At 42.7% G+C, this 13,402-nt stretch overlaps 1 protein-coding gene across 13 annotated transcripts in view; it reads right to left on the bottom strand.

The window, feature by feature from the left end:
* The window catches only part of AKAP13 (A-kinase anchoring protein 13), a 230,946-nt gene that overhangs the window by 168,365 nt on the left and 49,179 nt on the right, over window positions 1-13,402 (bottom strand). For 12 of the 13 annotated variants that reach the window (XM_085308646.1, XM_085308652.1, XM_085308651.1 and 9 more), the window contains one exon: window positions 11,348-11,442. The exons of the other annotated variant lie outside the window; for it this stretch is intronic. The gene's annotated coding sequence lies outside the window, so the exon portion shown is untranslated. The remainder of the gene's footprint in view (window positions 1-11,347; window positions 11,443-13,402) is intronic. 13 annotated transcript variants of the gene reach the window in all.

Below are 13,402 nucleotides of genomic sequence, written 5' to 3'. Positions count from 1 at the left end.
AGACAAGGCTCTTCAATATTGAAAGCTAAAGAAGTTCTAAACCATTTCGTCTCCACATCAAGATAAATAGAGGMGTACAAGTACATCCTTCAGGTCACTAGGCCTGCTCTCGCAGATACTGAAGAACGTGGAGGGATACTCAGCCCTTGTACTGCCAGACCAGGATCTGGACAGTATGTGAACTGCTTTGGAGGTCAAACTAACAAGATGACACAGATACAGATCCTATCGCCATAGTTGTTTTAAGGTCTTCAGCTTCCTGGGCTGTAGGTTGCAAAGAAAGAGAGAAAAATCATACCTATTCTACCTACACAAACAAGCCAGAGAAGGCAAAGAGTATGTRTAAGAGCTCCGCACCTGAACTGTAGGGAAAAAAAAAATCCTAACAGAGAAGCCGATCTTATGCACGCAGGGCACACACGCACCCTGCAGAGAACACAAACCTGTTGCATGTATTTAACCTAAAAGCTCATTTACTAAGACCAAAAGAAAACAACAGTGTCAGTCACAGCCAACCTGAGGGCTCAGTTTCCTCTGCAGGTATCACCTGCCATGACATCGGAAAGGGAGACAGCGAAACCAGTCCCAGCGCGGGGCTCTGGAGGAAGCCTCCAAATTGCGACTCCGGAAAGAGGCGAGCGGCTGCGCGGGCAGAGGCCAGCAGTGGCTTCAGCAGTCCGCGGCCGCAGGGCACGTCGGTGCAATCCGCCGTCCGCGCTCCACCACAATCCGCCGTCCGTGCTCCGTCACAATCCGCCGTCGTGGAGATGGTTCCTATCAATTCCRCCCAGCTTCCGCCCGGCAAAGCAGCCAACTTGCTGGTATCCTCACGTTGCCATCAGGCTGCTAACGTGGGCGGGAGGCTGGGATGAGTCTGCTCCGCAGCAGTCTCCAGCCTCCCTCACTGGACCACGTGGRCACAGTCCCATGGCTCACCTAGGTCCTTTACGGCCCGGTCATGCTGAGCAGCCAAGAAATGAATTCAGCTGACACAAGTTTGCACTTTTTCCATACGAATACAAATACCTGTGAGCACATTTGGAGGTCTCCAGATGCGCAGTTGTTCTTTTCAAGAGCACATTTGTCTGCTTTCCTACCTACTAAGGTRGAAGTAGCACCTTCTCCTCCCAAAGACTAGCTCACCCCAGCGAACGAGCAGCCCTATCTTCTTTTCCTCCAAACAACCCTACTGAGTGAGAGCCTGGCACTTAGTTTCCCATCACCCCATCCTCACAAAAGAATTAAACTTTTAATAAAACAAAGTCATGGAAGATGCACAGAACAGATAGGCTTAACACGCATGACATCTCACGCGGGCTAACCCAGGTGAGGTCAAGCGTGCGCTGCTTAAGGTCAGCCGTAGGATCAGCTTCAACCTTCATCACAAATAAGCTTTCATCCCTACTAAAAAACCCCAAACTGATTTGGGTGGAGATTCTTAGTCTGTATTCACTGCAAAGGCACTACATTTTATATTCACCAAAAATGATTTTTTCAGCATATAACCCCCTCCCTATCCCCTCCCGTCTGAATCCATGGGAGGCTTGAAAGGGAAGAAGTGGAAAAAGAAAGTTTAAGTACTGGAAACAATAGGCCAAGTCACTTCCACCAACAGTACTGCACTGAGTAGGGAAATTAAATAGAAACAAAAATGCCGCAGTCATCTAATGTTGCAAGTTTCAGGACAAGAACATAGCTGCACACTATGTGGGTGCACCAGCGGGCATAGTTCAAATTACTGTGAGCAAAGTATTTTATCAACACCATTCCATATATATCTCCAGCACCACTTGACATCTACTCAGCTAAATACCATAGGATTGTCTTATTAAAAACTAACTGGCGAAAACAGATTTCCGTCGCTTATCTGTTGCATAGAACATGATTTTTGTTTTACAGATCGAATAAATTCTGGAGAGCCAAACTGGACAAACGATCCTGTTAGTGTCATCTGTGCCAGCTGGTTTAACAGCCACTGCAGGTCCTTCAAGCCCACTGTTTTGCACTGCAAATAGAAGTGAAGATCTCTAATGTTAACAAGAGGAAGGATGGCTTCACTGTGAATCCATTTGTTGGAAYATTTACGGAAACCAAACAAAACAAATTCAGCTGACACAAATTCATACTTTTTTCCTATGTGTACAAACACCTATAGGCATATTTGGAAGTCTCCACCTGTACAGTTCTTTTCAGCTACAGTTGTCTGAACAAAAATATTCAAATTATTTTTTGTAAATAGCTGAATCTTTTGAATTTCAGTGCTTGGTAGGTTTATCACATGCTCTTCAGCAATCCAGACACTTACCTTACAATATTTCTGGAATTCTATTAACTTTTTTTTTTCTCCCTTAAGATAACTGAAATCCCTTGTCTTTGCAAATTTGAAAGTAGGACATGAAAAACACATCCAGGTTCAAGCTCTTAAAAGTAACAGTGGTTTTAGACATTATGAAGATCTGCATAGGTCAGCAAAACTGGAAACTATCTGAAGCCTTCACATAAAAGAATAGTTTTCTACTCTCTCAAGCATTAAAGAATTAATACAGTGAGTGTTATTAAAGACTGCTCTAGAGAACTTGAGTGTTATTTTACACAAAATTTCAAGGAAGGGGATAAACCACTGTGCTTGATTTTTTTTGGATACAGTAACATCTGACAGGAGAAAAAAAATCATTTGCTTTGCTGTGGTTCCCCAAACCTCAGCCAGCATTAGGGCTCCATTGGTTACATGCTGCAAAAATGTCTATGCAAACAAAGTTTCTGCCCTGAAGAGTTTACAAACCAGTGTACAAAGAGATACAAACATGCCTAAGTAATAAACCCATTCCATCCACTCATCCCAATTACCATTTAATTTAATCTTAATTAGTTGGCTTATTTCTTAGAAGCACCCCAGACAAAGTACTTCTTAAGGACAAATCAGAAAATGAGGCCAGTGGCCTTCCACATCAAGCTGGCCCATGCACGATGGGCAATGCTGATAGAGGTCTTYGTACGGGATGTAGCTAAGATCTGCCAAAAAGACTCACAGAGTTTCCGACTGTGCCTCACTCAGACAGTAAGCTCGATGCGAATGCCTGGTTCACCAGCCACCTTCTGCATCCACTAACATTTTCACAGCATCTGCTAACCACCACCTGCATCCATGGAACTGTGGAGTATACAAGGTCTCACCTCACCCTCAAAGCAGCCCCTTTAGAGATCGGTTGGTTTCTTTTGGTAGAAGAGGAAAGCTACAGGATAAAAAGAAACAAAAACAACCATTCTCGTCTCCAACAACCTATCAGAGCTGCAAGAAAGGGGAGAGGGGGGCCTTACRCGCTGCGCCTATGCTTGGATATGCTTCATTTTTGAGCTTCCAGGTTTTTCAGGTTTTCAAGCTCAGTTTTAAGCTTTTATAGGCAAGCTTCAGTTCTAGATATAGCTCAACTTTTAAGCTTTGCTGAGAAACTTACCCAAATCTCAGCACCTTTTTTATTCTAGCATTTGATTTCACACACTGTGATCTGTATTTGCAAAGCTTTAACCAAGCAGCCCCAGCTGCACCAGACGCAGGCGTAGCCATACAGAGCTTGCGCTCATGGTCGGGAAAGGACAGCCAAAAAACACACACGGAATCCGACGCACTCACAGATCTCACCGAAAGCGTTTGAACAGACGAGCAGAAATGCAGAGAAAGCAGGAGGACTTCCCAGTGGCAAGGAGTACTACCATCAAAACATGACAAAGCTGAAAGTCAAGGGATTTTTTTTTTTTTTTTCAAACTGTAACAGAATTGACTGCACACAAAGCAGTCTGTAACAGCGCTGGTGTGAGGGAGCTGGATCAGCCTTAGAGGGACTAAACTTTGCAATTGCAAGACTAGAGTAACACCCTGCCAGGCAGTAGAAACCACTTCTATCCCAGAGGAACGAGAGAAGTCCTATCTCTATGGACTACCAGACCTTCTCTGACTTCCTAACAGTACCCGTCGACATACCCCTGGTAGGGTAACCTTCTTTAACATGCCTTATAACAAGTCCTCAAATCCTCATTCTTTAAACAAACAACCCATAAGCCTTAAAAGAGTTTAAACAAATCCAGGGATTAAATTGAACATATATCTGAACCCATTTGGATCCAATCACTATTTGCTCACTTCACTGGCAGTCCTTTCATCGAAATAAATAGGCACTGGATCGCTGCCTGTATCCTTAGATGCGTTCAGAAATGTATCAAGCAGGAGCACGCTCCCGCTCAGTTCAACCAAATTGTATGATTTCCTTTTTACATTGCCAAATTACAAAAACAAAAGTCATGTTTCCCACAACATAATTTCTCATTCAGCAAAGCAGTGTCCTGAAAGGCCACTATGTTTTCATAAACGGTTAATTTTTGAAGTGCTTTAGAAATATCGGGAGGATTTGTTTCAGGCCCTGTTCACGCTCTAAACTACACAAGATAAATAATGACAGGAGAAAACAATACCAAAGAAAAGACAACCTGGCAATACGTAGATTAATTCCTTCTGGAACCTTGAATTTCATGCAAGAGCTAAAATAGCAACTTTTTATAAATTTATTGTTTTCCCAAATAGTGTCCATGGAATTACTAACCTGGCAMACTCCCCTTTTCTGTGAGCGATATATGACATTACTGGGTTGTATTCTTCATCACTAGCCTCCTGGGGTTTTTTGTTGTAAACCAAACGCTATTTGAAATAAGGTCTTTCTTGTTMTGGTTTGAGGTTTTGATTTTTTTTTGTTTGTTACCTGTAGCAAGAAGTTTGAAAATGGAAAAAAAAAATCGAGAGATGGAATTTGTTTGTTTTTATTCCTCATTATCTTTTTACAGAGTTCAGAGCGGCAATAATTTACTGCTGCTCTGCAGTGTTGGGTGAAGGATCAAGACAGCACACAGTTTTGTTCAAACACTTATTTTTGAAAGTTTCATTCGTACTGAATGAACACCAGAAATCATCTTTCACATTATGAACAAGCTTTCTGTTCTATGTATTAATGCCCTTTCCTTGAAATCCACGTGAAAGGAGATTCAAAAAAAGAAGAAAAAAATCAGAACAAAACCTACATCCATTCAATTTAGGCAGAAGAAATAAACCAATAATCCATTTCTTCAASTATATGCATGGAGAATAGCTGCAGTTACAGTAACTGTAATAAATTTTAAGACAGAAGATCAACATATATGCTTCCAGACATCATACAACTTTCCCCATAGGACTTTCCCCATAGCTATACTAATGAATGATTTTACATACCTGGTCAAAAATTGGGAGAATGGAGGAATTTGGAAGAGCAACCCMTCCAAAGTTTATTTTGCAAACAGATAGGAAAGTGACACCACTAGCAAAAGCCATCGATCACGGAGAGGAGAGGGAGGTGAGGAAATGAGAAACACTGCCGAAGTGTGGCAGCAAACAAGGTATCTGCAGATTGTAGCACTGTGCATACTACCACAGCTGAGCTTAAAACTCAAAAACTCCTAGATATTTGTGCACCATCATCTGAATTCAGCTAATCTGCTGAAGTTTATGTTTTGTCACTAAACCGATTTCTAATAGAAAAAGAAAAAGAAAAGAAAATACTTGCTTCCCAGCTGCATCCTGCATGCAAACAAACCATGTACTGCCATTCAGTTACAAGCACCGGAGTTTCTCTTGGCTGCAGCTGATGGAAAGGAGGTTGCGATGYGTTCTGCAGCAGCCTAGCTCTATCAGCACATGCCTCCGAAGGGCCAGGGGTAACCCAGCAAGCTACCCTTCCGAAAACCAGACACACGCACATTGTCAAAATTCACTTTTTCTTACTATTAAAGCAATCTCCTCGCTAGGCAAAAAACTGGAGGGGGGGAAAAAAAAGTTAACTTCAAAATCAACCTAAAATCCTTTCTTTTTTGAACATTGTTGGAAACCTCGGTACTGTGTCCTCCACATAGGACAGCCCAACAAGCAAAAGTCGAGGAGTTGCTACAGCAACAGCCTGCTAACTGGCTTGTTATACCACACAAGCCGGGCAGGGAGCCTATCCGGAATCGAAGCTAACAGAGCGTCATTGATTGACTGATGATTTAATAAAATGCTCTGGATACACATTAACTTGCTTCGCTTAATGCAGTTCAGCTTCCTGGTAGCAGGAACGGAAAGAGCTTTGTTAATGGACTGAAACTCGGTCTAGCTCACACATGCCCCTGTCGCGGCAGGACTGCTGGGAACCAGCCGTTTCGGGGTTACCCATGCTTCAACCAACTTCCAAGTGATTTGACTTCCGTTTCTGAATTTTTCCAGCTATATTCCTCAAAGCGATGGAGCTGAACACAAATTTCAGATTTATAAATATATAAATGTRTGCATATATATATATATACACGCATGTATATAAATATACACATACATACATAGATGTGTATATATACATACATATATACATGTGTGGGGGTGTATATATATGCATATATATATACACATATATATGCATATACACATATTCAAAAAGCTTGTACCTTAAACCTCTTCAATGCTATACAAAATCCCTCACCTAGCTCCGTCACCCCTTTCTTGTTCAAAGGGTGACCATCTAGCCAAACATCCCCAGTCTCATGACTGAATTTCTTCTTTTGTAACATTCCAATCTCAAAATTGTCAAAAATCATTTAATGGATTAATTCCTACTCAAATCTTAGAAACAGATCACCTTTTATATAAATTTTTTTAAAAAACCTCAAATCATAGCGGTTATCACTCTGCAGTCCACACGCCCAATTTCAAAAAAAGATACTGTAAAAATTGAAGCCAAAGAGAGTAAAAGGATTATTAGCCAGCTCTAATTATACAGACTGATCTCATCCTCTTGCCGTAAGCCTCTTTCCTGTGTCCGGAATCTATTTGTACAGCCTAAAGACCAGCCTTTAGTAAATGTGCAAGGGTCACCAGCGCAGCAGGATCAATTTTACATTTTAAAACTCGACGGAATTATCAACCAATTCGCTTGCAATAAGATATGACCCTGTCCTCATTTGCCAATTTTTGCTTTGAAGTATTACTAACAGCAAATAGCATTTAAGATGCCAGTTTGTAAAAGCCAAACATTTCAAAAGCAGCTATCGCGCTTTTTTAATGAAATAAAAATTGCAGGCCACATCTTCAGTTCAAGTAGCTACATCCTAATAAAGTTAAGAACTAACAGTTGAMTTTAAGTGCAGGATGTACGCAAAAGCACACATATGTTTATACTCAAATTAAGTCTTCCAACAGGTTCTGGGGCAGCTGTTTCACGTATGCACAAGATACTAATCTCAGGCTCAAATATTAACTTCCAGAAAGCCTCAGCAGACATTCAAGATGCCTCTTCAAGCAAGTAAAATACAGTTTATACGGTTCAATACGCTTCACAGTTTGAATATGGGTTCTGGCAGCAGATTCTGGGACAATTCTCAAAAGATATTCACCTTAAATTTGTAAGAGCGATCATCAGCTTTGGGTGCTTAATGAGAAACTTCCTGAAAAGCCCCAGTTTTCAAAAGATAAGCTAAACAAAACATTTCTGCAGAAATAAGATTCATCCCAAAGCGCAGAGTCGGAAACAGAACCCTCAAGAAAGTTGCTAGGTGCTTTTGAAAACAGAGATGCGTTATATATGCATGCATATATAAGCTCTGAATGCACAGAATCAGAGGCAAATGGCAGGAAGGGGAGAGGACTTGAGGAGCATTTTGTCCCAAGTATATAAAAGAACTAACATCATGGATAGCTGTCACCGACACTGAGGTGCCTGCACACTCTTACACTGCAGTGAGAGCGCGAATGTTCTTTTAGGTACTGATTCCAACAACTTGGACTGTAATACCTGGCTTAATTTCAACAGTTCTCCTCTCCCAATTTGCAGTTGTATGCTGTTTCAAAGTGCATTCAGCAAAGATGGTTTTACTACTACTCTGTATGGTTCACAGCAAATGAGAGAAAAAAAAACCCAAAGCTATAAAGTTGAGCTATTAAGAAAAAACAAAACAAACAAACAAATCCTTTTGCTCTGTGCTCCACCAGAGAACAGCCACTGTGCTGCATTCACCAAAATGCAGGCCTGCAAGAGAGCAATTTATGAAGTCCAAAGCATCATGCACACATTTATGTTGACAAATACTACCAAATATTTCCCAGTACATGCAAAGCAGGTAATTATCCAATACCTATTTTAATGARCATGCGCACGAATCTTAACTGCTAAAGCCACAAGCAGAATTGGAAAAACTAGCATCAAAACCAAGATCCAAGAGCTGTCTTCACTCTCATTTTGGTCACAAAAGAACTTCACTGCCCGTTATTTTTATGCACTTTTCCTCTCCAAAGAATACATAAACTCAGTTTTCCCTTTAGGTTCCCTTTTGCAAATGATCCCACTCTCTAGCTCCACAGGTGATTGCTTAGGCATGAAATACTGAGGACATAATCAGGTAAAGTATGGTTGGGACCTTCTGTCAGAAGAGGAAGCCTTAAGCAGAAATTTYTGCTTTTGAGAACCCATGTTAACTCCGCTCCCTATTATACAGCACGAAGGCATCTGTCACTGCAAAATTAAGAGTTGTTTCTTGTTCGGTATACCTTTCCTTTCACTTCACTGGACAGCTATAGAAAAAGATACTCCAAAACATACCTCATTTAGGTAGTCACAATATATGCTCATGTTCATGGAGCACCCCTTCTGAGGCATAACAGACTCAAAAATGCTGTTATTCCCCCACTCCCCCAAAATGCTGCACTAACAGAGTCATTTGGCACTGGGTCACCAGTGAGAAAAATGTGGAACTCCAGCTCCGTTCGTAGGATGCAGTACTATACTCCACATCCAGGGAATGCACCACACCAAGTAAAACCACAAGCAACAGAGAATCACATCTCCAAATAAAATACACAATAGACAGCAATCTGAAAGAAAGCTCAAAATTTTTCCTAATAATGCATCAAATTAGATATTAAAATCCAAACAAGCACAGATTCTACTCAGTTCCACCACCTCAATTTCTGGGTTGGAGCTTTTCTGTAAGYAGCCCACAGCCAACAAAGCAAGCTTTGCAAACAGACATCCTACCTAACACCTGAAATCATTTCTCTCAACTGCCTTTACAAAATGGTCTTTCAGASCGATCCCTCAGGAATTAATGGGTTAAGTGCCCACAGGTTCCTGCGTCCCCAGTAAATCATTTATTACCCAAGATCACGGACAAGCAGCTATGCAGAGCTGAGAGGCCACGCTGTGCAGCTGTTCGTAAACCAGACAACTATGTGCAATTAGGTTATAACCAGGATTAAATTTGGGCAGTGGAAATACATCCCTTTATTACTGATTTGTTTTTTCAAGTTATACAGCTATTTTAAATGTTACAGAGTTCATTAACTCAAACTTCATTAAGCGGTTACCACTGCATGAATGAAAGAAAAAGATTATTATTATAAGCACAATTATGGAAATACCAGACCAGCAGGCAAGAGGAAAGGGTATGAAAAATGAAAAATGCCACTCAGAGTCAAGCGTAGCTTTCTGCAGCTTCTTAGGTGGAGGCACATCCAGCCATCAGGCGCGACAGAGGAGCCGTTTCCCAGGCRGGAGGTCTGGTGAGACCATCTCCTTGCCTTCAGCAGGGCTCTGGAGATTTCTCTGTTGCTGCCSTGCACGAAGCAGTTACTCCGTGGCAGGAAGCCCTGGCACCTTCCTGAGTGCTGCTCACTCCAGGCTCACTGCACTCCAGAAATCAACAGCAAATTAAGAAACTAACACCAAATTGAGCCGCAAATTGACAGGATCAAATCCATTTTAGATGCAAAGATTTTTTTTTYCCCTCATAAATCCGCAGTCAGACCAGCTCAGAGCTGATCCACGCTGCTTTCCCAAACTGTTTCTCGTACGTGACAACTGGTGGAGCATTCCTCCTTTAAACATGCCYGAGAACATTCAGCTAACGGGCGTCTAAGTTTCAGGATGAACTCAGAAACCAACTCGCAGCCAGCCACATCCCCAAAGGAATTCCTTCMCTACAAAGTAGCTTTCATTCATAGTTCTACCAAACAGAGACTTAATTTCCTTGTCGGGGAGGTGTTAGAATTTGAAAATAGGTATAATTCCTCTGCCACCTCCCTAAAACAAAAGGAAATCAAAATGATTACAATAAATACTTGTCTCTAGAGTAGCARCAGTTTATGATTAATCCACCCAGCTGCTGCTACAGCTCTGTAATGCCAAATGATTTGGACCCGATATTGTTAAACATGCTGCTTTCAAAGCGCCAGTCATCTTAGGCAGGACCACGGAAAATGTGAGACGCGGCGGAAGGTAAACAGGTTAGACACAGTGGGAGGAGAAAACAGTCAGTTGGAGGTGGTTTTCCTTCCTCTTTTGACTGAGCTCAAATACAGCAAGTGCCCGTTTCCAAGCAAGACTCTCAGAGTTTGCTTAAGGCTAACAGTTTTTGCAGATTTGAGTCCTTTTGCAGAGAATGGGTGTAACTCCATGAGTCAGAACAGCTAGGACGACTACCAACAGCACCGCATTAACTACAGAAGATGTTAATGATGGGGCCCACAGGTCCATGGACATCTCTCCCMGTGACAACGCCAGCTTAACAGTTCTCAGCCCCTCGCCAGCGGCTCCATTTTGCGTTTGCGACCTGCCTGATTAAGCAGATGAACGCTATTTTTAGGTCAGATCCAYTCCCTGATCGGGTTCACTGCAGTCTGACAAGCCACTGCAAGAGAAAAATTAGCCAGAGGAGACTCAACGCCTCGAYGGCTCCGTACGGATGCCTTAGCTGCGCTGCCCAGAGGGACGTCGGGCGCCAGCGCGCCCGAGACGCCTCCGGTCCAGAGCAGTTATCCACGGGCAAACACACGTCGAGGTCTACAGGTGTAAGAGCACCGGCTCCCAAAGAAACCCTCGGCCAGTCTCTGAACGGGCTGTCTGTCTGCCTAACCTGGGGATGTGAAAATAGGATCTGAAAACAACAGGGAAGAACAGCTGAAGCCGGAAGTGTTATTTTACACCATCTTGAACACTTGATGCAGGGGGTAAGAGCAACTGAGACACACAAGATGCTGCGTGAGCAAAGCTGGTAGTTCAGAGAGGTACTGCAGGGGTGGTGTTCCTCAGTAGSAGGACTACCTCTTTTCATTCTTTCTTTCTCTGCAAAGAAATTACACGTTGTGGCAAAATAACTTGCCGCCAAACTTGATTTTAATGTGTGCTTTGACACCAGCATCCCCTCCCATCCTCAGCAGGCCAGCTTGGGAAACCGATCCCCCGAGGCCCCTCACCTCAACCGTCACCTGTATACCCAAGAAAGCTCCAAAGATGCTTAAGCTTACTTTAACTGCATGAAGCAGTGCAGGCGCTCCAAGAGGTTCTTCGGGGCTTTCCGAGGCACGCGGCGAGGAGCAGGGCGGGAAGCGGCGCTCAGCTCCTGCAAGAGAGGGAGGGAAGAGGGAGTCACCAGGGGCTGCCAGCAGCTGGCTCCAAGCGCGGTACAGGACCAGCCAGCTGGAGCATCCCATTTCGAATGCCCACCCCAGCACCAGTAACACCTTCAAGAGCACCTGGATGGAAACAATTCTCCTTTTTTACCTTAGTAGCTATACAGGAAACATGTCCTATCTAAACAAAACCACTCCAGGACAGACTCTCTCAAACTATCTGTAAACTGCCTTAAGATAACTACRGTAAGATATTTAAAAGACACCAGAGTGCCAAAAGTAAATGATGGCCATGTTTAGGCTGGCAGAAGAMGCCCAAATCTATCAGTTAGTCTCTGATAAAAACCCTTGCAGCCTGTCTGCACTTTTCCATGTGCAGTTTTCCTGTTCTGGAGCCAAATCCCCCACCTCGTTCCATCCACATGGATGAACCTGGCCTACCAAATTCACTCGAAAAGAGGAGTTAAACAGTTAAAGTGGAGTAAATGGAAAAAGAAAACAAACACACACACACATACAGGTAGCAATTTAGGATATAAATGCTGCCTGGGAGATTTTATTAGCTAAATCAAAGTCATCAGGGCAGCTCAGGGAAGGCTGCGGCTGCGCACGCATCAGCTGAACGCAAGCGCAACATACTGCCTGCTCCTGTTTTACCAGACAGAGGAGACCGCCCCTGTGCTCTCCCAGTCGGGAAGGCGTTTATAATCAGAGACTAACAGGCTGATCTAACATGCCAAATTCAAAGCGCAATTACAAACACATAAGCAACAATGGCAAAACCAGTTACTGGCTAGGAAATTAATTGTACTGTGCGAATCAGCGAGGGAACGTACAACGCGAGATGGTAACGCGTTGCAAAACAAACYCCATTCATTCATCCCTACAAGGACTGCAAAACCGAAATACTTTGGCGTCAGTTTTACACTGCGTTTTCATAAGGTTTGTTATTAAAACACCCTTTTGCCCATTCTGCTGGTGGGTGCCAGCTGAGAAATGGAGAGAAAGCTTCGTGAGGCACTACAGGATGCTGAATAGCATCGTTAACCACAAACGTGTGCCTGGACTATAAATGTATACTTATCACAAATATATACCTACACACAATCACTTCAAATTGGRGGAGAGGGAGTTGCACACACTTCTTCCTGCTAAAATAGCAGGAAAATAAAGAGAAAAGGAGCCTAGAASAGTGCAGGAATTTTTTTCATTCACATATTTCTGAATTATCTTCTCATGCCAAATTATTGGAGCTGAAAGAGGAATTACCTAAACTCTTAACTCCAAGGTGCAGCAAGCAAACCATCTTTGCGYTCATTAACCAGTTAGAGCCACCCTAGCGGTCACAAAAAACTGGACTGGAACTTCCCTCTAACATTCCTAGAGCATTACTTTCAGGACCACATTTTAATAGATAGTCACTGTTTGATAAAGCAATAATTAACTATATTAAATGAGCAACGTTAACCCAAGACACATTCTAGCAATGCTGCGTTGATCTCAAAGTCTGATGAGAGCAACCGCTCTCTCCAAGGCGCATACCGCATTCGTTCGAGAGACTGATAACTTGGATTTTAATAGCATACTCTAACACTTCGGCACAGAAAACAGGGTTTACTGCTGTTCCTTCAAACTGACAAGCAATACCAGTATGGCTCACACTGGTAAACTACCCAGTGAGTATGCTCTGAATCACTGAAGGTTTGTCATCATACCCTCTAAAGAACGAAGGGTGTGTACATGGAGACRCATATGCAAAACCGACTTGGACGTTCATGACTCGAAAAGTATTAGCAAGTGGAGAAAATCAACYGGCTTAGTAATAAAAAGTAGCAATCGAGACCATAAAATTCTTCCTCTGGGTATTTATTCTTTTTGGTTTTGTTTTTATTCTGAAGGAATTTTTAGACTGTTACAAAAGGAAGGAAAGAACATAGAAACCAGTCTTGC

Source organism: Rhea americana, unplaced genomic scaffold, assembly GCF_003343005.1.
Source record: "Rhea americana isolate MKP2758 unplaced genomic scaffold, rheAme1 scaffold_28, whole genome shotgun sequence".
NCBI classification, from domain to species: Eukaryota; Metazoa; Chordata; class Aves; order Rheiformes; family Rheidae; genus Rhea; species Rhea americana.
This window is presented reverse-complemented; position numbering and strand designations above follow the sequence as displayed.